We start from the raw sequence: 21,781 nt of genomic DNA, 5'->3' as shown, positions 1-21,781 counted from the left end.
AACTACAAAGTGTAATAGACACATACAAGTACTCCCAATTATCAATCTGAGGTTTGATACAAAGATTGAACAAATAGGATGAACTAGGGTTTTAAGATGAGACGGTGTTGATGAACGTGATGATCATGACGATGAACGGAGCATTGGTGAGGACAATGGATTTAATTTGCCCGTCCCGGAGTGAAGTTTCCCCCAGACAATCGCTTTGCCGGACAGCAAAAGTGCGCCCTAGGCTGTGCCTCACAGGTGGCGGCGGAAAGTTCCAATAACTTTTTGTGATTTTTTCTAGGTTATGGGAATTTATGGCAAAAGGGCGTCAGGAGAGGAGCCAGTAGGGGCCAACGCGTCCAGGTAGCGCGTATCTAGGATGCGTGGCACCCTGGTGGGTATGCTTTGGCCCATCATCTGGCTCATGGCTTCATATTTTAAATAATTCAGTAAAATCCCCGCTGCTTTTGGTGCTCTGGAAAATTCTAGTTGTCTGATAATTTTCCTTTCTTCGTTTATCTTGCAATTTAAGAGAGAAAATACATTAAAATTACATCATAATATGAAATATATCATTGAAATAGGATAAATTATAATAGGAAGTAATGATGCTGAATGGATGTACCAGCCCCCCGAAACGTAGACTCCGTTCGTCCCTAAACGAATACCGAACTCAATAAACATGACCACAAGTTATGGAGAGAGGTGTTGATAATAAAGAGTACGAATATGACAACATCACATTTACTAACATCATTATGTATTATAAACAATAACTTCCTCGCATAAAAATTCTCATTAACAAGGGGTATTGGCCATGGACTCAGATATTTTGGAGGCTTACAAAGGCCTGATTACATATAATGATCTACTCACATGTTAAGGCTGATTATAACCCAACAAACTATGTTATTAGTCATCAAGCAATCACAGTTCATCCTTATTTTTCAAAATAGTCTACGTAATAATTCTGGTTTGGCGAACTTCATATACTCAACTATCATTTAGATGATTGTTAACACTCGGGAGCATATTTTTAGAACAAACAACTTTCACCAGACACAATGAAAGATATGGGATTAATGTTTAACCCCCAACATTCTTATCTCAGGTATTTTGGATGCCTGCCAAAGCCCCTGGTTTGCATCCAATTGATGGGATTTCGGATAGCCATATTTGTCCACATATATCACACTGGATGACAAGTTATGCCCGGACAACTACGTCGCTGTCCGGACATATACATGTGTTTTGATGGTCCACGTTGAAGTTGGCCTTACACTACATGAATCTAGGGGTCCGAACCATGTAATCATCACCTTAGGGTTTTAAACTGCCTAAATTTATATCAAAGTCCCACTTTGATTCACAGGATTAACAAAACACAAAAAAAGAAACAAATACCTATTTAATATTATATATCCTCTTTACTCGTATAGGATTAGGGAACCATATAATTTTCTGCAAGAAGATATTTACCATCAAAAGAGTTGGAACAACGAAGGTGAACTAGGAAATTTCTAGTCTGGGTATATCTCGCTTAGATGAGTGCAAAGAACCTTGAGATATTTTGGGTCAATCATTGAGCTACTCCCACCCAATATTTACATGACATACACTTACTTCAAAGTCTAGCATTGACCAATAAAATGTGTGTTACATGCATAAAATTATAATTCCTTCATCCAAATTTATTAGTCTTCGTTGTATTTTGAGTCAAAGTAAATTTTGTTCAAAATATACGAGTTATGTGTAAAGAAAATAATATTGTTTTGAAATGTTTTTAATATTAACCCGACAATATAATTTTTATGGCATATCATTTATATTTGACTACTCAAAGTATGGTCGAATTTTCATCCAAAATATGAGGGAACTAAAAATCCAGACAAAGAGAATGCCATTTAATTCATATTAAAATGTACCCCATATGTTTCTAAATATTGCATAATTTTATAACATATACTTAATATATCATTGATGAAAGTGATAATCAAATTTATTCACGGAAAACAAGTGCAACATTTAATTGATATGGAGGGAGTATATAACTCCAAGCAAACGATATTATCTTTTCCCTGCCAAAAAAGGAATAATATCTTTTAATATATTTGTTCTAGCTCTGGCTATTTCTAGTGTAGTTGTGCGAAAAGTGTCTGTAGACACCGAGCTCCATTAAGCTCTTTATCTTTTTCTCAGTAGAAATACTTTTTCCGCACCTAAAAAAATCTGGAAAAAGTATACATGTAGAAATATATTTGTAGTATATGTGTATAAAATTTCAAAAACATACATATTCAAATGTGATGTACACAAAAAAGACAAATACATATATTAGAATGGGCTTTTTCTTTGTGGTATTTGGGTCAGATATTTGTCTTTTTTGTGTAGAGTGTAAATGATCAATTACTTGATGAAATTTCATACACACTTGAAGAATATGCATACATATTTGTAGATTTTTTATGTTTTTTGAAACTTTCATTTTTTTGAAAAACGAGCTCTGTTGAGCTCCTCCTTTGCAACGTCGTTCTCTGTAGTTGCGCCTCGTCTCTCATGGACAATCAAGGAGGGGATGGATTTAATGTTGGTTTCTATAGGAATGCATGGAGTTAGATAGCTGAAGGTATAACTCAGTTGGCCAGGACCTTCTATGAAATAGGTACTATGCCACCAAAGCTTAATGAAACTCATATAGCACTTATTCCAACAAAAAACTTGTTTGCCACGTACCCTCTGACTTCAGACCAATTAGTTTATGTAACGTTGTTTACGAAACCATCTCCTAAGTCTTTGGCCAACAGACTGAAGCCTCTTTTAGCTGATTATATCCATCCTTCTCAAAAGGCTTTCATAGAGGGTAGGAGGATTAGTGATAACATCATTGTTGACCAGGAGATTGCTCACTCTTTTAGTTTAAATTCTTTCAAACAAATGTTCTTCATGCTAAAAGTTGATTTGCGAAAGCTTTTTGACAGACTTGAATGGGATTCTATTTCTGCTGCTTTAGCTCATAAAGGTTTAAATGCCCATTTTCATTAAGTTGATCCATGCTTGCAGAGCTACTCCTACTTCTCCAGTTATTATCAATGGGCAGTCTTTTGGTAAATTTAAGATTTCCAGAGGTATAAGACAAGGGTGTCCTCTCTCCCACTCTCTTTCTATCTTGGTTGTTAATGAACTATCCTTGGCTCTTCAAGATGCCATAGATAATAACAGGCTTTCAGGTATCTCTTTGAGTCCCCAATGCCCTCCTATACACTCCTTGATGTTTGAAGATGACCTATTGATGTGTGGTACAACAACAAAGCAGGAAGCTGAAGTCATCCTTCAAATCTTAAATCATTTATGTTCCCTTTGAGGCCCAAATTGGATAACAACAACAACGACAACGACAACAACAACAACAACAACAACAACAACAACAACAAACAACGACAACGACAACGACAACGACAACGACGACAACAACAACAACAACAACAACAACAACAACGACGACGACGACGACGACAACAACAACAACGACGACAACAACAACAACGACAACAACAACAACGACAACAACAACAACAACAACGATGACGACAACAACGACAACAACAACAACGACAACAACAACGACGACAACAACAACAACAACAACAACAACAACAACAACGACAACGACAACGACAACGACAACGACAACGACAACGACAACGATAACGACAACGACAACGACAACAACAACAACGACAACGACAACAACAACGACAACGACAACGACAACGACAACGACAACAACAACAACAACAACAACAACAACCTGACATCCTTAATTTCTTGCTAAATTATAATCATCCCTTCATGTCAGTTAATACTCTTTACACTATGCTTTGGTGCATTTGGAAAGCAAGAGATGATACTCATTTTGACCGTGCTAACATACATCCAAAAAAGGTGTTTGCTATCTTCTTAGCTTTATTGCAGCATTTTCAGATCCTTGATGCGATCTTGCAGGCCCAGCGGCCAACTGACGATCAGCGGTTGTGCCGACAACAACATGAAATGCTAGAACACGCTATTCCTTTTGTAGGTACAGATGTACAAATATATTCAGATGTAGCATGGGCTTCATCGTCTGATATTCAACTGCAACAAGCAAGATTGGGCATCCATATCCAACTTCGTCATCATCATGCCTCTAGCATATATGTTACAGCACTGTCTCCAGCAGTAGGCTCTCCTCTACAGAGTGAAGCATATGTTCTACTCCTGACGGTCAAGGCGAAAATGCGACAGAAGGACCTTGGCAGATCAGGGCCATAGTATCCCAAGTCCGAGCCTCTTCCAATTCCCATCCAAATAGGTTATCATATGTATCCAGGACACACAATGTCAAGGCTCTTCAAATCACTACCTGTAGTATCAGGTGTTTGTCATCATCAGGATCGTGCCAATGCCCTGTGTGTAAATCACTCAAATTTCTTCTCCTCAACCCAACCCCAATCTGAGACAAATTAAGTTTAGGCCCTCTTCGGATCGAATGAAGGAAAGTTTAGGGCTCCTTTGACTCAAAAGATTTATATACAAAATTTGAAGGATTAGAATCCTTAGGAATTTTCTTATGTTAATTGTTTGATTCATACGATTAAATTATGTAGTATTTTTTTCTTGGATTTCTTTGTATGACTTTTATCTTCCTATATTTTTTAAATACAATGAACTATGATGAACTTTAGGTAATTTATCTAATTTTAAATCCCAAGGTGTCCTTAAAGCTTTGGCCAATGGCCAGAAAATTAGGTTTTTGTTTGGATGGTTGTCAACCCTAATTTATTTTTTCATTGGCTAACCAAAATTTTAGCTAACCAATGTTTTGACAAGGCAACTTTGTTTTTCCATACATTAAAAAGTCATGTAAACCTGTTCATTGTGACCATTGAGCAATAGCTGCACTTGACCATATTCAAATTCATTGCATGATATTAACTGTTCTGTGCCGACATACGAGGAGCTCGATAGTGTACTCATGGATACGAATGGGAGTTAAAATTTCCTATGGTAACCGTGCAAGCCCTAGAGCGAATCGAGGCATTATCGGATCATGCGCCAATCATTCTTGATTCTAATTCAACGAGCCATTCTGCCCGTCGTCCTTTCAAATTTGAATTGGCATGGCTTCATCGGGATGGTTTTGTAGACATAATCAAGAACCTTTGGGAGAGGCCCATCGTTGGTCGTGCACCGATCTAGAGATGGAACTATAAAATAAGGGCCATGAGGCAACACCTCTCTGGATGTGCGAAACACTCCAACGGATTGTACAAAAAAGAAAAGTATCGCCTCTGTACCATCATTGATGACCTCGATAAAATTGTTGAGACACGCACCTTATCTCAACAAGAGATTGAATTGAAAAATCAATGTAATGAGAAGGTTGCACGTATATTGCGTGAAGAGGAGATCAAATACTACCAGAGGTCCAAAGCTGACTTCATCCTAATGGGAGATAGTAATACAAGATACTTCCAATTGGTTGCCAATGGTCGACATAGGAAGAAATGTATTCATAGTCTCCAATAGGATGAAGGGCAGATCAAAGGTCAACAGGAGCTCAAAAAGTATATTACCAGCTACTACAAATCTCTATTCGGGGCGCCAGATGAACGGAAAATCATGGCGGAAGAGAACGGTATCCTCACGAGAACTTTCTCGGAAGAGGAGGTGAGAGCGACGGTGTTTCAAATGGAACACAACAAAGCTCCAGGCCCTGGTGGTTTCCCCGCGGAATTCTATCAGAATTTTTGGGGTATCATCAAGACTGACCTTTTGGAGTTGTTTAAGTGTCTTCATGCCGATCGACTTGACCTATTCAGGGTAATTTTGGTGAGATTGTTTTGTTGCGAAAATTAAGGAGGCTGAACGGATCCAACAGTTCAGACCCATATGCCTCCTTAATTTCAGAAGATTTTCACCAAAGTGGCTACGAATAGGTTAAACTCGATAGCTGACCATGTTGTCCGGCCATCTCAAACGACCTTCATGCAAGGAAGGAATATGCTAGATGGCGTAGTAATCCTTCATGAGACCGTCCACGAGATGCACCGAAAAAACATGAGTGGAGTGGTATTCAAAAATTGACTTTGAAATATCCTATGACAAGGTCAAGTGGTCTTTTCTCCAACAGGCCCTAAGGATGAAAGGTTTCTCCGATAAATGGTGCCAGTGGATCCAAAATTTTGTAACTGGAGGTAGTGTGGCCATCAAAATCAATGACGATGTAGGTCATTACTTTCAGACAAAAAAATGAACTACAACAGGGTGACCCCATGTCCCCAATGTTATTTAACATTGTTGCTGACATGTTGGATATTCTGATTGAGCGCGCCAAGCAGGATGGACCGATTGCGGGAGTAGTGCCACAACTGGTGGATGGTGGCCTCTCTATTTTGCAACATGCCGATGACGCAATTCTTTTTATGGAACATGACCTGGACAAAGCTCGAAATTTGAAGCTCTTGCTTTCAGCGTTTGAGGAAATGTTGGGCCTCAAAATTAACTTTCATAAAAGCGAACTATTCTGCTTTGGAGAAGCCGTTGAGGCGGCGGCCGATTATGTTGGCCTCTTTGGTTGTGCACTAGTCCAATTCCTGATTAAATATCTAGGAATACTGGTTCATTATCAGCGTCTCACCATTGCAGAGTGGAAGCATGTGGAGGAGCGTCTAGATAAATGGTTGAGCAGTTGGAAAGGAAAACTGCTCTCAGTTGGAGGTTGGCTGGTTTTGATTAACTCCGCCCTGACAAACATGATTCTCTATATACTTTCTTTCTTCCAACTGCCAAAAGGGGTCCTGCAAAGATTGCACTATTTTAGATCCAGATTCTTTTGTCAAGGAGACGTGAAAAGAAAAAAATACAGGTTGGCCAATTGAAGCGTGGTTTGTAGGCCTAAAGGCAAAGGTGGCCTTGGAATTCATGACCTACAGGTCAAGAATGAGGCCCTTCTCAGTAAATAATTATTTAAACTTCTTATCGAGGATGGTGTTTGGCAAACCATGTTGCGCAACAAGTATCTAGGCCCAAAGGCGGTATCTCAAGCATATTGGAAACCTGGTGACTCACACTTTTGGGTTGACCTAATGGCGGCAAAGAAACATCTCTTTCGCTTTGGGTCTTGCGCGATAAAGGACGGGTCAAAGATTCGTTTCTCGGAAGACATCTGGGTAGGCAATGTCAGTCTCAGAGAGCAATATCCAGCCTTATATAACATTGCTCGCGATAAGAATAATACTATTATGCACGTGCTCAGTTCTTCCCTGCCGAATATTTCGTTGAGGCGGGATTTGATTGGCCCCCCGACTTGTGTCATGGCATAACCTTTTATCCCGGCTAGAATCGATTAACCTGACACAAGGCCGTGATGTGTTTCACTGGAACCTTACTACATTAGGGTCTTTGACGGTAGACTCTATCTACCGTGCATTCACGCACTTTGAGATACGAATGAGTAATAATAAGAAAATTTGGAAGTCTAAGATTTCACTAAAAGTGAAAATCTTCATGTGGTATCTTCATAGGGGAGTTGTGTTAACCAAAGACAACCTCACACGACGCAACTGGCGAGGAAGTAAGAAATGTTCTTTTTGTACCCACAACGAGACAATCAAACACCTCTTTTTTCAATGCAAATTCGCACGTTTTACGTGGCTAGCCATTCAAATAGCATCAAAATTGTATCCGTCCACAAGTGTTGTTAATAGTTTTGGTCATTGGTTGGACGGTATTACAAATAGGTTCAAAACGCTAATAAGAGTGGAAGCGTATGCCTTAATTTGGTCGATTTGGTTATGTAGAAATGATTTGGTTTTAATGAAAAATATGCTTCTCCTCTGCAGGTTATTTTTTGATATACACACTCGCTATGTACGTGGTCTATGCTACAATGGCCGAAGAACCGATCATGGTTCATGGCGGTGTGTACGCGATTGGAGCAGGTGACTACGGAGGTTTTCTCTCAACATGGGTGACAGCATAACATACGGATCGATCCACCACCCCCTTCGACATAGGCATAGTGTCGGTCTATAGGACTCTACCGTTGCTGATTTGTTGTTTTTTATTTCATGAATTTTTGTTAGACTTCTCGATTTAGCTGTGTGCGTTATAGTTATGTAGAGACCAGGTGTTACTCATAAATGTTTTGTATCTGCTTGATGTTACATTTTGAGATAATAAGTTGCCCTTTATAAAAAAATTGTGGCATGACCTCGTTGAAGTAAGATTAGTTTAATTTTAGTTTAATACTGAGACACTTGGTATGGATCAAAAGAAATACATACTACTACTTGAGTGTCTACATATAAGAGCAAGTACAATAGAGCTGAGTGAGCGGACTATAAGGAATAAACTAGTATATTTATGTTTAGTTGGAGAAAAAAGAAAAGGAGAGAGAAGGTAAGCGGAGTCTTCGTGAAGAGCCAACTCTAGCACATGCTCTTAGGCACTTTATAAGAATGAAAGGTGGACCATATAACAAAAAAATAGTACACTCTTTTGATTTACTATTGTACACGTTGACTATAAGATGGGTTATAGATGACATAGCACTGCCTTATAGCCAACCGCTGGCTATATTATTAACCATGTTGTAAGGATTTTTTAGGCTAAACTTAGTATTTTGGTATGGAGGTGGGAGAGTTTTTATTAAGTTCAGTCAAAGTGCAGCTCCATGGGTTCCAACCTAGCTAGGCTGCGCACCTGAAAAGGCTACGCAGCTCGTCGTCCAGTCCAATCGACCGCTGCAAGCCTGCAACACAGCGTGCCGCCCATCCTCCTCCTCCTTTACTGCGCGCGAGAGACGAGACACCACCATTGCAAGGCTCCTTCTTCCCAGCTTCGCCAAGAGCGCCTTCCCTTCGGCCAACTCCATCGCGCGACCCCAAACGAACGTCCGGATTGGTCCGAATCTGTCCCTTTGGAGCGCCGATGGGTACACCCGTGTCTGGCAGTGTCCATTGGGTTGTGCGTGCGTCCACCGCGCGGCCGCACCCCAAATCGTGTCCAGGGTGGGTGGGATTAAAAATAATAAATTAAATAACTAAAAAAGCAAATAAACGCATTTTAAAAAAACATAAAACATATATATGGGTTGGCCACAAAACGGCCCAATTTCAACGGCCACATAAAAGGCCCAGATTCACAATTAACATAATAAGAAAAAAAACTCCTGCCGCGCCCGTCGGTGCCGTGGCCGTCGCCGTCTTCACTGGCCGCCGGTGTCGTCGTCGTCGCTGACGAGGTCGACGTAGTCCGGCGGCGTCCAGAGGTGGGCCGGAGGTGCGTGGTGGACGGGGGCCGGCTGGACGGCCGGAGGTGCCTGCACCACCTCCCGTGGCGAGGCCTCCCGCTCCGGTGACCGCGGCGGAGTGGGGCACCAGTTCACGCCCACGCCGGCGGCCATCTCCGGAGCAGTGCAGGACCAGCCCCACTCCTGGCCCAGCAACTGCTGGAACGCGGCCGGCGGGTCGTCCCTCCTCTCCTCCTCGACGGGGAAGGCGACGTCCCCGGCGGCAGAGAGGGCCATGGCCTCCTCCAGGCCGTCCCACTGCCGCTCGTCGTGCGTGTACATGGAGTCGTCCATGACACGCTGCAGGAGACGGGCCTCCTCCTCGTCTGTCATGCGAGGAGGTGGAGGGGGCGACGGAGACGGCGATGGTGTGGGCGTGACGCCGCGGACCCGCCTACGCCCGCGCTCCTGGGCGCGCTCCCGTGGCCGCCGCGGCCCCGTCGAGGTGCCGGCGAAGAAGGAGGCGCGCCTGGTGTTGTGCTCGTCAAGAAACCAGGTGTCCCACAGCGGGGTGTCGGGGGCGTACCTGGCGTCATAGTAAAGGTCGTCGGGGAGGAGGCGGCGGCGGCGCTCGATCTCCTCGGCGCGCGCAAGGCCGCTCTTCGGGACCGGCGGGATGGGGACCCGGTCGGCGGAGAGGTGCCAGTCATTGGGGAGATGGGCGTCGCTCCAGGGGAGCGGCGTCCTCGTCTCCCAATAACGGTGGCAGACGGACGCCCGGACGTAATGCCGGTTGCGCTCACCGGCGGACGTGAGCGCGATGGAGAAGGCGGGCGGCGCGGGGGCCCGGCGTGGTGGCGATGGCGAGGCGGGCTCCTCCTTCTTCACCGAGCCGCGACGGCGTCCCGACGAGGAGCCGGCCTCGTGGACGTGCTTGCCTTTGTGGCCGTAGTTTCAGAGGCCCATGGCTGCGGGCGGTCAGCCGGCGACGTCTAGGCTAGGGTTTTGGGACGTGGTCGCCGCTGTCGGTTTCGAGGAGGCCGCGGGGTGGCGTGAGGCAGTGTGGACGACGACCCATCCACGCTTCCCACTTAAAGAAGGACGGCGACCGCTCGACGTGCGGATGACAGGTGGGGCCGCCCGCTCGTGCGCATTGATGTGGGCGGGTGGGAGGTAGGTGGCCGCCTGCCACGCGGCCCCGACGCGGACGAGCGCGCGTCTGTTTGATGTCCGCCGCGACCCAAACCCGGCGCAAGTTTGCGCTCGAAATGGTTCGGCCCGGACACAAAACGGACAAGGTGGGTCCGGGCCGTCGCGCGCTGGGCTGCTTTTTTTGTCCGTTTTATCCCAACCGGACGGTGCCGGACAGCGGACCTTCCTCCGGAGTCCGCCCCGCTCCAAGGTAAATCCTCCGGCCGAGTTCTTCCCCGCTTTCAGATCCATTCATTTCTCTCCTTTTAATCCGGTTTATAGATCGCCGAGGCACTTCTTTCTTGCGCCCAATCCGTCGCTAGTCGCCCGATCTGCTGCTATTGTCTTTTCTTTTATTATTGAATCATCATGCGGTTGTAGTAGTAGTCATGTTTGATTCTCTGCATCTTTTCCGCGCAAGGTGCAGCCAGCATGCCGGACACCATGCTGGAGGACCTGCCGGAGTGGCTCGTCGTCGACGAGATCCTCGTCTGGCTGCCGCCCAAGGACGTGCTCCGCTGCCGCGCCGTCCGCAAGTCGTGGCGCGTCGCCACTTCCACCGACAGGTTCATCCTCGACCACCACCGCCGCCAGCCGTTGCTCCCCATCATCGAACACGACGAGGGCATCTACTGCCTCGCCGCCGCCGGAGCTCAGAAGATACTACGGCTCGTCGTCCGGTACAGTCCTGATCCAGTTTCCAACATCGCTTTCTGTGATGGCCTCCTCATCCTGTCGCGGCAGTCCAGCTTCTACATCTGCAACCCGGCCACCCGCAAGTGCGCTCTCCTGCCTTGTCCTCCGCTGCGGCCAGGATTCAGGGCCCCCAACGTCGTCGCCTTCTACCGGCACGACGCATCGCCCCGAGAGTACCGGGTGCTCTGGGTTTTCTCGGCACACATGGCGAGGCGCACCACGTACGAGCCGCCTCGTTACTTCATCCTCCCGGTGGGATCGGACCAGCCAAGATGCATCCAGTGGCCAACAGTTTTACAGAGTTATCCCGCTTCCTGTGACCTCCCACCAGTCCACCATCGTGGTGCCCTGCACTGGGAACTGAGCCTCGGCATAACGGTGTTGGACACCGTAACCGAGACATTCCGGCACATGAGCTACCCAGCACAGCTGCACGGCGGCGTTTTTTCACTGTTCCATCTTGGTGGCGACCTTGCTTTGCGCCACACGTCCGGTGACTGCCTCACTCAGGACGTTTGGGTGCTACAGGACTATGACGCCGAGATGTGGGCATTTCGACACCGGATTGACCTGCGAGCGATGGAGGTGTCGCCGCCGCTTCCGCTTGATTTCGCAGACGCTTATTTCGCCCCTATGATGGCTGTGATCAACGAGCGTGAGCTGTTGATCAGCATGGCGCTGACCGCCTGTTGCATTGTGACATCGAGGGTCTGTTTTTAGGAAATGTGGAAAGCCAAGACCATGAAAGCAGCTTGAATCGGTTTGCAAACAGTTTGTCACTCACTATGCATCGCCTCCAAGAGAGCATGATTTCGCTTCCGTTGTTTGAGATGCAAGAAGAAGATGCCGTGAACAAGGAGCTTCCGTTCACCATAGTTCTGTAAGATGCGGCGCTCCATCTTACTGCTTTGGACTCCTGGTTTGATTGATGTTGTGCCCCTGGACTATCCTATCCCATATGAGACGCGTCTTTTGTTCTTTGTTGCCATTTCGCACTACTACTAGTAGAACTGAACAATTTGGACGGAGGAAGTAGCGCTTGTGCTATCAACATTTGGTGCTTGTTATGTTGTCTTGAACATCATGTTTATGTTATGAACAAATGGAGCTTATATGCTTTAGAACTGTTCTGTTGTTTCCTCCCCTGTTTACTTTCATTTTTCCATTGTTCAAAAGCACGACATTCTGCTATCATCGTCTGGGAAGATAGCTGTGATTTGGTGCCCAGCGTAGTGTTGTGTTTGTTTGTTTGCTACAGCGGCAAGTAATTTAGTCACTACCACTCTCGTGTGTCTGATTGCTACTCCCTTTGTAAAGAAATATAAGAGTATTTAGATAACTAAAATAGTGATCTAAACGCTCTTTTATTAGTTTACGGAGGGAGTACTTCAATACAGCTATTGTTGAAAAAGTTAGCAATAACTTTTCTTTGGCAAGAACTTTGTTGCACTGGCTTTCACCATTTCAGTTAAAAGAGCTTGGCTGCTACTTTTATGTCAAGGATTTGGAGATTTTTGTAGGAATAGGTCACAAGATGTGCTAACTTAACCATCATGCTGTAGTATGTTCGAAGGCTGGTGATTGTCTATTTATGCTGCCATTAGCTAGTGTCATTTTATTGTAATATGGCTGTCTGTTTTGCTTTTTATTGTCTGGGTTTATCGATTTACTGCTGGCGCTTGGCTGTTAAGCTGTCCTTTGTCAGTTTTACTCAAAATGAGGAGCTGGACATGTCCTATCGTTGCAGCATCTAAACCCAAATGAGCCATGTCTTTTGTTCTTTCTTCTTCCTATTTGGTAGTAAAACCAAACAATTTCGATTGCGGAAGTAGCGCTTATGCTTGTTCTGCTATCTTGAACTCCATGTTAATATTATGAAGAATGGAGCTTCTAAGCTTAAGAACTGTTCTACTTTTCTCCCTTGTTTACTTTCAGTTTTGCATTGCTAAAAAGCACGAAAGACATGGTTTCAGTTTGAAATGCTAATTCTGCATCATTTGGGAAGCTAGCTGATTTGGTGCTCAACATACTTTCATGTTTGATTGGTACTACAGTGACAAGTAATTTCATTACTACCAATGTCTTGGTGTATGATTACCACTTCAATACAGCTATTGGTGAAAACATTGACAAGTACTACCTCTATAAACTAATATAAGTCATTTTAGATCACTAAAAGTGGTGATCTAAAACGTCTTATATTAGACTAGGACATATGCCCGTCCGTTGCAATGGTAGAAATATTTTTTTGAAAAGCAACGGGAGAGATAATTGATGTGTGCATCAAAAATGGTCTGCACTGCAATGGGGCGACAACACGAGGAGCTGTGTTCTTCTCTCGGATCATGTTTGGCTTGCGAGATCTTGATAGTGGTGAGGTTAGTCGGCATGGCGACGACCAACCAACTCGCGCCTTTTTTTCCTTTGGGTTCGCCCTCGTGTCGGGCTTGTGTCTCCCTCCTCATTTGGTGGCTGCGCGGCGACCTTCAGGGCATGGTTGCTTCGCCACTCTCTCCGACTATGATGTGACTGGATGGATTACTAATTGCAGTGCATAAATCAAGTTTCATTAGTATAATCTGTGCATCACCAGGCGGTCTCTTCTTTATCAGGGTTTATTCTCTTTGATTATTTTAGCGGTCACGTGCCTACAGTTCTATTCATTAGAGCCAATTCAGCATATTCTCTTTTATTGACTTGTGCCCATAATTTCTTTCAATTATAGCCAAAAAGCATACTCTTTTATCGTCAAATAGCGCATGGGACACACAATAGTTCGCGTCTAGGCCAGCCCACTAACAGGCACCAAAAGGACCTGTGTTTGTAAGGCATGAGTATAAATAAATAAAACGATAAGTTGAAGTATCGAACTCACGACCTAAAAACTCGACCACGGGCTACTGGACAATCGAATAAACAGGTCCTGCTTACAAATGACCAGCACGGACGTTTAAGAACATGCTGCATCATCATATTCAAAACCTTTTTTTGTTTTTCTTGAAATTTTCCAAACATAAATTAATATTTATGAACTGAAAAATATTTTTAAAACATGAACAATTTTTGAAATCCTGAAAATTTTTCTAAAATTTCTTTCATTTTGGAAAAAGAACAACCACATTCGAAATAGGGAGATTTCTTAAAATTCACAAACATTTATTGAATACATAGAATCTAGAACATATTTTAAAATCTAATTCTACTTTGAAAATCCCAATTTTTTTTTGGAGAACACAACTTTTTTAGAAAAAATGGAACATTTTCTAAAATGCAATTTTATTTTGAATATCTCAATTTTTTGGGAAAACACAAACATTAAAAAAAATACATTTTTGAAAGTTTGAAAAAATTTGGAATCAGAAAACAAATCGAGTTCCGAACTTCTTTAAAACAGGAACAAAATTTTGGAATTCCAAATTATTTTCTCTAAATTGAAAACACAAATCGAAACTCTGATTTTTTTATTTTTTATTTAATAAAAAGGTAAAAAAATTGGAAAGTTTGTAGGGAAAAAAATAAAAAATACATGGAGAAGGAACTAAAAATAAAACACAGAAAAAAGAAAATGGGCTGGCACAGCCTTCAGCCATGTGCGATGGTTAGGTAAATAGGGTTTTCCCAGCTGTGTGCGCAGGGAAATAAGTGGACTTAGTTCGACGGGCCACAACATGCATGGCCCATGTATGAAAATTATTTTTTTTTCTTTTCTAGCAAATGGACACACAAAAATTTAGTACCATCTCGGATAGTGGAAAACTTTTCGGCGGTGAACGGATGAAAAAATTCGAATAAATTATGAAAGGGAACATCTTATAAAATTCACGAACATTTTCTGAAAACACCATTTTTTAATAAAAACATGATCATTATTTGAATTTGTTAACATTTTTATAACCCGGAACATGTATCAAAAATTCGTAAGATTTTTAGAAAATGTGTATATATTATGCAGGAACATTATTTGTAAATGTGAAAATCTCACTAAAACAGGAATATTTTTTGAATCTATAGCATTTTTTGAAATGCCATTTTATTTTTGAGAAATCTCGAATAATATTTTCTTGAAAAAATGAGAAACTTTTTGCAAGTTTCAAATATTTTTCAAAATAGTAAATTTTGGGGGAATTCTGAACATTTTCCAATATTTGTTTTCTTTAATTATGAATGTTTATTGAAAATTTTTATTTAGAAAATAATTTGTAAAATAAAATTAAATTGGAAGGGAAAAAGAGATAGGGAAAGGAGAATACAAATAGAAGTAAAACGCAAAAATAACAAAAAATGCGCCAGCCCATTATAGGTTGTCTTGTGCGGAACTCCGATTATTTATGGCCCAGTGCGGAAAATAGAATTTTGCCAGCTGCGTGGGCAGAAAAATAAGGGGGCTTGCTTCGCTGGGCCACAGAGGGTGGTGTACGTACGAAAATTCTTTTTCTAGCAGACAAACGCATAAAAAATTAGTATCACCTCGGATAGAAAAAATATTCTTTTTATGCTGAACGGATGAAAAAATTGACGAAACGCACCTTACTTTATTAGTAGGTATAGATATAGATATAGATATAGATATAGATTACAGAGGGAGTACTTTGTTTCATTGGCTCTAACAATTTCGGAGGAAAGAGCTTGGCTGTTGCTTTTGTGTCCAGGATTTGTTTTTCTTTTTGGGTTGGAATATGTTTCAAGGTGTGATAGTGTGCTGCTGTTAGCTAGTGCCATTATACCGTACGGCTGGAGAACCGGTGCTTGATTTCTCTTTTCCTTCTATTGGTTTATTGTTGGATATACTGATTTACTTGCTTCTGATCTACTAGTGCATTTTCGCTTGTTGAGCTATGCTGCCTGGGTGTTTGGGTTGCACCCAAAATTTACGATAACGATTTGCTGGCAATGACCAAAAATTGGGTCACTGTTTGGATGGATGGCAATATTTTTGTATGACAAATTTGGGCTCAATCCTAATATGCCAGGGGCAACTCTCCTGGGCAGTGTGACTGGAATGCTTATAGCTGTTGGCTAGTTGCCTTCTACTACACTTTTTCGTCCATAATGCGTCTAGGTGGCTCTGCCATGGATTCTGAATCTGTGCTTGTTATTCTGAAACATACGCCCACACTTTTTTGTAACCGTGCATATATTTTGTAACCGTTCATATATTTTGTTGTTCTGAAATATATGTCCCCTCTTTCCATTCCTTTTTTTTCTTTACCTTTATCTTGTTTTTCCTTTTTATTATATGAGCATTTTATTCAAATAATGTTGATCATTTTTAATCACGGTGAATATTTTTAAAAATATATGAACTATGTTTCTATCCCTAAATATAGAAAAATTTCTGAAAATATTTTAAAATATAATAAAAGAAAGGAAACTGGAAAAAAATAAACAACAGGAAAACCCCACTACCGCGATGTTTGCGCCAGCCCATGACGGGGTTCTGTAGGTGACAAACACAACAGCTCCCACCACTAAACGCTTGGGACCGGCTATTTGAAGCTTATTGCATCAAACTGGAGTCGAAAGCCGGAAGGTGCGTGGAAGTGCGCCGACCAAGTTGACAAATCGGGGTGGTTACACTACCTAGTTTTTCTTTTCTTTTATTGGTTTTACGACTACAACAGGATTTAAAAATATGTTCCAGTTTTTTTAATAAAATTCTCCAAATTTTAAAACCCGGAAGGACAACAAAAAACAAAAATCCTAGAAGAAAACCAGTATGGGAAACATCTAGAAGCTTCCAAGATCAGAAAACACCAGCGGCATCTAAACCTGCACACACCTTATGTAAACAAGAGGAAGAGAATTTAAATGGGCCGGGCCAGTTCCTACGTAGGTGATGTCAGCGGGTACCCGCCATTTGTAGAACCATCTCTAAGTGGGGCCTGAAGCGCCAAATAGGACTTAACTGAAAAGAAGGACTCTGGTTTTATTGCGAAAGTTTAGTACTGGGCCGAGCGAGAAATATTGCACTCTAGAGATACCCGTCGTCGGCCAGCCTGGGTTGAGAAATGAATCTATTTTCTTGAAAGCAAAGAAAGAACTCTGTTATTCTGACCCTAGATTTTTGCTTGAAAAAGGAATCAAACCACTTGTCGACTCCCTTTATGATAAGCTTCCTGGACCGAGTCAGATTTCGGACTGATGAACCCACTTACGCTGAATCATTAGTAGATGTCGACGGAAAGGTGAGAAGAGCTGAGCGAACCTACTAAACAATGATTAGTTGTGGGGTGTACGTACTGTTGGAAATATGAGCAATTTACCAAATGATTTTATTAACAGAAATACTAGATAAAGCATGAGTAATATAATAGAGATAAAATAAATCATATGTTCTGACAGAGAGAAGGTAAATAGTTTCTGCATATATGAACCGTAGCCTAGCATATCTATAGCAGACAGTAGAACTAGTTGCATATATAAAGTAGAACATATCATGTGTAGGACAAAGACTAGAACAAGGAACTGCGGCAGAACCTTTAACAGGAAAGACAAGAACACGTACGGGACAGCAGCAGCAGAAGCGCTGGACTTGGGGTCGGTGTCCTCGCCTGCCATGTCGTCAAGGAGGTTGTGGACGTCGGGGAAGTAGTCGTTGGCGACCGGATCGTCCGGTTTGAAGCAGCCAGTAGTCGCGCTGAGCGCTCCCCAAAAATCTTATCACCCTTCTCCCGTACAGGACTCAAAAAGATGCGGAAGAGGAGCGACCTCTCTTATGTAGGCACAGGAGAAGGACGCGAAGAGGCTGCGGCGGGAGGTAAAGCAACGAAGGGAGACGAAGCGAACAGGCAGCGGCCGAAGAGGCGCGCCGGCTCGGCTCATTCCCGCAACCCGCGGCGCGTCGTGGCAAGGCGGGCGGCAGAGGAGGAACGCGCGTGGATGTCCCTCTTGTTCTCATGCTCATACATGTGGGGAAAGAACCTCCCTTATAAAGAGGTCCAACTCCCTCTAAACTAGCAATGTGAGACTAAACTTTTGTTCCACCTCTTGCCTTGCACAAATGGGCTGTGTGGGCCTTTAAGATTTATTAGGAATTTCTGAAACTGCTATTGAGCTAGGCCCAAAATAAACAAAATTCCAGCACGTACATGCTGGTTTTGCCTCCCTCTCGCCTAACAAATGTAAGCTGGTTCGCCAAACGAACATAAGCTGGTTTTACCTTCCATTGCTGTTCCTCGACTAGTCTAGCGACTAGATCACCTTTTTTCCTTTTAGTCTCATGTTTTCATTGTTTTTATTATCTTTTATCCATTTTGTGGCTCTTTTTAATTTCCTTCTGTTTTTTCTGTTTTTGGTTTATTTACTTATTTTTTTGTTCCTTTTTTTATTTTCTTATTTCACCCTTTTCATGCTTTCTCTTTATCCCATCCTCCTTTTTCTATTTCCCTTTTCTAATGCTGCTATCCTCTTTTCCCTTTTGGTTTCTTTTTAAAATACATGAACATTTTTTTATGTATGTGATGTGTATTATTTTAATATGTTGTGAGTTATTTTCTATACCAGGTTAGTTTTTTAGAAGCATGTTGAACATATTCGACTTCGTGATATTTTCAATATGTAAATATTTTTAGGTTCACAAAAAATTCAACCTTGTGGATATTTGTTTTACAAATCCATCAACATTTTTCGGATTCGTGAACACTTTCTATATTCATGAACATTTTACAGTCTGTGAAATTTTTTATATTTTCGTAAACCCTTTTCAAACTCGTGGATATTTTTTGAAAGTTGCAAGCATTTTAAAATTTTAAAAACATTTTTAAAATTTGTAAGTGATTTTTTTACTCCCTCCCAATATTGGTTCTTTCATGATTCACGTATATTGGAAATCTCTTTCTTTAGGAAATAGGATGGCATCCAATTCTATCTTAGGGATTCTCTTCTTCCTTGACACTGGCCTTAATGCTAAAGTTTAGTAGTGGGCCAAACGAGAGATGCTGGACTCCAGATCTGCGAGTGTGATACCTGTCCTTGGTCATGACCTGGGTTGAAGAAGAAGTCTGGGGGTCTTGAAAGCAAAGAAATAACTTTGGTATTCTGACCTTAGATATTTTTGCTCAAAGAACGAATCAAACCCCATGTCGAAGCCCGTTATGATAAGGCTCCATGGATCGAGTCAGATTTGGGGCGGATTAACCTGAAGCCTTAGTAAATGCCGGCGGAAAGGTGAGAAGAGTTGTTTGAACATACCAATCAACGGTTAGTTTTGCATTTTACATACATGCTGGATTGCTGGTTTTGCCTCCCTCTCGCCTAACGAAACGTAAGCGAAGTCCCCTAACGAACATAAGCTAGCATTTTGGCACTGTTGATCTTGGACTGGTCTAGCGACTAGATCACCTTTTTTTTCCTTTCAGCTTCCTTGTTTCATTGTTTCTATTATTGTATCCTTTTTGTGATTCTTTTAAAAAAAATCTGTTTGCGGCTTATTTACATTTTTTATTTCCTTATTTCACTCTTATACTGTTTTCTCTTTCTCACTTTCCCCTTTTGCTATTTCCCTTTTGTGATGCTATTTTTCTTTATTTCCTTTTTGTTACTTTTTTAAAATATATGAACATTTTTTTATGTTTGTGATGTATATTATTGAATGTGCTGTGAGCAGGGTAATTTTTTTAAATGCATGTTGAACATATTCGAGTTTGTGAAAATATTGTTAATCCATAAGTATTTTTTAGGTTCACGAACATTTCTCAAACTTGTGGATATTTATTAAAATCCGAAAACATTTTTGAAACGTTTGAACATCTTGAGAGTTCACAGGCATTTTCCAAAATTTGCAAAAAAATTATTTCATGAAAAAAGTTAGGGTTCATGAATATTTTTTGAATTCACGAATGTTTGTTCAAATTTACAAACATTTGTTGAGTTCATGGACAATTTACAAATGCATTAACATTTTTTAAATGACATTCCAGATTTTTCCTATTTTAGTGAAGGTCATGCCGGATTTTTCCGTGAATTCTAGCATGACTTATGCTATAAAGTAGGAAATGTCGAGTGCCCGTGATTTGCTGGAACAGGAATTAAATGACATTCCAGCAAACCATAGTTAAATTTTTTAATGTCATTACTCGATATATGTAATGGGTTGACTGTTATTCTGTCGGGGCTCCTTGTGTGACTTCCAGTCTGTTCTTGAAGGAAGGATGCCGACTGTTGTCGTGGGGGTCGCTTCTCTTCCTTCTTCTCGTGATATACCTTGGTAATGCACAAGAGGAGGGGAAGTGACCATCATCGATGGTCGAAATATCTGTGAGGGAGTGTCCACCATATAATGTCGAAATATGAGAGAGGAAGAATCCCGACTGTTGTCGTGGGGGTCACTTCTTCTTCATTCGAAGGTGCTATACATTTTGCTGTAATGCACTTTCGAATGAACGAAGGAGCGACCATCACCGACATTCGCAAGTGTCAGAGAGGAAGAATCCCAACTATTGTCGTGGGGGTCGCTTCTCCTTAGTTCCCATGTGCTAGACATTTTGGTGTAATGCACTCGGGAACAAAGGGAGGAGTGACCATCACCGATGGTCGAATACATCAGAGAGGAAGTGCCCACCATATACATCATGTGAGATGAGAGTTTTCAAGGAAAGTCTCAACAGACTGAAAGTCAACCCATGGTGAATAGTGATTGTTGTGTTGAGTCCCTGGTAATTGCTGTCAATTTATAATCGTTGAATTTTGAACACAGGAAATGTCTGATGATGATAGGATCCCGGAGTGCGAATACTGCTACAATGACTGGGGTATGTGCGACATGATGCCTCACCTGCAAAATGGTAGGTTCTTCACCATCAAGCTGGAAGAGACCTTCGATGTTTGTACGATACGCAGCGACGACAAGTATTTCTTCATAATTAATCATGACTTGTGATTCTTTGTTTCAACATGTAATTCCCAGGGTTTTTTTTTCAATTCGAGTAGTACATCCCCTCGCATGCAAGACCTTATGTGGTTTCCAAGACTTTGAGAATATGGTGACGAGGAGAGCTCACCTTAGGATTAAACATAGTTATGTTTTTCAAGTTAAGCTCTACAATGCGCTTAATCACTCCCATTTTGGTTGCTCAAATTGCAAGCTCTCTGCAAGGCCTATGGATTTGCGGAGAATATCCAAATAACCTTTGATATTCATCCCGAAGATGAAGATATTGAAGATAATATTGACATTTGGGTCAATGTGGATATGCCTCCTGTTTTGCCTAAATGTAAGTTTGTCAAACTAATTTGGTAAGTAATTTATATTTTTTATTTAAAAATATTTGGTGTTCATCGCTACTAACTTGTTTATTTTTAATTGTCAGCTTATTTCTTATCTTCAAGAAATATTCAGAAAGCTATGGACAAGACGTACTAGAGCTGTGGCTCCGAACTTAATTGTGAGGAGAACGGATATCTTGTCTCATTTATAGATGATCTTGACACTTTTAAGACCAATCACTTTATCAACCCAAATTATATTGGATATGTGCCACTAGTCCATCAGTTGCATGATGGTAACTTCGTTGCCAAAAACTTGGTATGATTTTGTTAATGATGGTAACTTCATTGCATACATTCTTCTTAAGTAAACTACATTGCTAACTATATATGTTACTATGTTGTTCAACAGAAGCTCCCAAGCGAGGT

At 41.9% G+C, this 21,781-nt stretch overlaps 1 pseudogene; it reads left to right on the top strand.

The window, feature by feature from the left end:
- Positions 1-10,685: 10,685 nt before the first annotated feature.
- Positions 10,686-12,354, top strand: LOC125547560 (annotated as a pseudogene).
- The last annotated feature ends 9,427 nt before the right edge of the window (positions 12,355-21,781 follow it).

This window comes from Triticum urartu, chromosome 3, assembly GCF_003073215.2.
Source record: "Triticum urartu cultivar G1812 chromosome 3, Tu2.1, whole genome shotgun sequence".
NCBI classification, from domain to species: Eukaryota; Viridiplantae; Streptophyta; class Magnoliopsida; order Poales; family Poaceae; genus Triticum; species Triticum urartu.
This window is presented reverse-complemented; position numbering and strand designations above follow the sequence as displayed.